At 60.9% G+C, this 2,535-nt stretch overlaps 1 long non-coding RNA gene across 1 annotated transcript in view; it reads left to right on the top strand.

The window, feature by feature from the left end:
* The first annotated feature begins 936 nt into the window (after positions 1 to 936).
* The window catches only part of LOC132019874 (uncharacterized), an 8,224-nt gene continuing 6,625 nt past the window's right edge, over positions 937 to 2,535 (top strand). The window contains exons 1-2 of the long non-coding RNA XR_009404866.1: positions 937 to 1,026; positions 1,728 to 1,825. This is a non-coding gene — a long non-coding RNA (uncharacterized LOC132019874). The remainder of the gene's footprint in view (positions 1,027 to 1,727; positions 1,826 to 2,535) is intronic.

Raw genomic sequence — 2,535 nt, 5'->3', positions numbered from 1 at the left:
AAGCATCAAGACAAGAAGTCAGCGAGATGTCCTTTAAACACCACCAAGCTGGGGAAAGTTCCAGAAAGATGGAGTATCCCCGTTGGTGAGCCAGAGCCTGGCTGCGATTCCCGCGGTGTGAAGGGCCGCAACGCCCCGGGGCCGCCAGCCCTACTGGCCCAGGAGCGCCGTGTGTGGCTGCGGAGGTCAGTGTGAGGGCAGGAGCCCCACACGCGTCTGCGGTCCGAGGGGCCGCGGTGGACAGCCAGGTGCGTGCGTGGTCGAGTCCGTGAACCTGAACGGAACGCATGTGGGACGCGGCGCTCCCAGGCAGGGGCTGCCCAGGATAAGACACGCGCGGCTGAGGGGCCGGAGCAAGAAGGCTGCGGGGCAATCACGGACACGTGCGGCCGCAGACTCCGGCCCGCTGGCTTGAAGCATCGGCTGCCAGCGCCCGCGCACCGTGTCCGCACTAGCCCAAGAAAGTTCCAGAAGCTGCACCGCGTCGGCAGGAGCCCGCGGAGGTGGCGTAAGCCGCATGCCGCACTGCTGGAGAACCTCGCCCCGCCAGCGTTGGTCCGAGCAGAAACCTGCAAGTGCTACAGGAGAGGCCGCTGTTTTGGGGCATTTCTGTAATTTTTACTTAGGAAAGTGCCTTCGTGGGTTCCTTCTGTCATGGAGAAGGGAAGAGCAGGCCTGCGAGTGCAGGGCAGGCATTTACTGTTAGCCTCCCTCCCGGGGGCCCGGAACCGGTCCTGCGACCGCACGGCCTCAGAATATCTGCTCCCGCTTCTCCCGGATGCCGGGAAGACCCCAAGGCCGACAGCCACCGCCTCTGCGAACCAAGCCGCTCGCTTTCCTCCAGCGCGCAGGCGCCGGGAGGTGGTGCCCCCCGCTCGCCTGCCGCGCTCCAGGCCTTACGTCACTGCGCGGCGGGCCGCATGACGTAGCTGCGACCCGCCTTCCTGAAGAGAGCGCCAGTGGCTGACCATGGCGACCGCTGCGGAGTATTGGGTTCTGGTGGAGATGGTGCAGGCGCTTTACAAGGTGAGCTTGAGCGCTCGAGCGGCTCGCGACCACACCGGGCCTTGCGGGGTGCGACGGGTCCTGGGTGAGGCTGGTTGCGTCGCGCCCCGACCCCGGCGTTTCCGGCTGAAGGGGCTCGCGGGGAGACTCGGGCGGAGCGGGAACCGAGGGTCTCCTTCGGCGCTGGGAGGGAAACAGGAGGGGGGTGCAGGGGCGAGGGTGCTCTTGACGCTCCCGAGCGGGGACGGGTGGCGAATCGGGGTGGCGAAACTGTGGTGGGAAAGCTCGGTCCGTCGGCCTCAGGCAACTGGGGTGCTCGGGAGGCGGAGCAGAGGGGAGGATGGAACCGAGTGCGGGAGTTTGCTCCTGTCAGCGCGAGGTGTCCGGGAAGCCGAGGGGAGGGCAATATGAAGTCGTCGCCGTTCTCCCCCGTGTGTCCACTTTCTGTCCGGTAAACGTGCCCTTCCTGCGTGTTCTGGACGCGGAGCGCTCGCGTTCCCGAACGGCCGGCCGCTTCAGGTGCGTCGGGCGGCTCGGCAGCAGAACCGCTGTCTGAGAGCGAGCGTTCGCCCCACCAGCGTCCGCGGAGCTCCGCCGCCCGGGCCGGGAGGACTTTCCACACGTTCTGTCCCCGCGGGGTCGGTGCGGTGGCCGCCCGTCAGCCACGCGGCTAGAAGTGTCTAGAAGTGAAGGGCCTCTAACTTGGGATTGTGTTTACACAGCCTCGTGCGCCGGGTGGCTGTGCTGCGGGGGAGGGCGCCGGGAACGAAAGGCGGGAATTCCCGTGCCAGTGCCTGGAATCCCGGGTTTCCTCGGACAGGTCTGTAAAAGCTGAAGTAGCTGCTTGCTGGCAGGGGAGACAGCTGTCTTCCCTGCGAGACTTCTCAGAACTATTGAAAAACTGTTGACAGAACAGATGTGATGTACGCGATGGCCAGTACGATCCGCATTATAGTAACAGAGATAAAATCCCTTGTCATGGGACGCCTGGGTGGCTCAGTTGGTTGAGCAGCTGCCTTTGGCTCAGGTCATGATCCCGGCGGCCTGGGATCGAGTCCCGCATCGGGCTCCTTGCTCAGCAGGGAGCCTGCTTCTCCCTCTGCCTCTGTCTGCCATTCTGTCTGCCTGTGCTTGCTCTCTCGCCCTCTCTCTCTGATAAATAAATAAAAGAAAATCTTAAAAAAAAAAGAAAAGAAAAGAAAAGCCACTCTCGTGGACGTTTTAAAAAAGTTTTTAAAAAATGAACAATTTCCTGTTCTGTGCTGCTGCTTCCTTTGTGAGGACTGCACAATTGATCAGGAGTGAGGCATTCTCTTGGATGGAACATTACCAGGAAAAGAAGCCGCATTTGTGATTTTGATTAATCCAGTAGACAATCGGTATTTCCGTTTTTCTTACAGTTTCTTTGTAGAGCGAGTTGCTTGCCTACTAGAGTACAAGTGCTGAGAAAAACCAAAAGAATTTTTTTTTTCTTGAAGATTTTATTTACTTGTGAGAGAGCAAGCACAAGCAGGGGGGAGCATCAGAGGG

This window comes from Mustela nigripes, chromosome 6 (genome assembly GCF_022355385.1).
Source record: "Mustela nigripes isolate SB6536 chromosome 6, MUSNIG.SB6536, whole genome shotgun sequence".
NCBI classification, from domain to species: domain Eukaryota; kingdom Metazoa; phylum Chordata; class Mammalia; order Carnivora; family Mustelidae; genus Mustela; species Mustela nigripes.
This window is presented reverse-complemented; position numbering and strand designations above follow the sequence as displayed.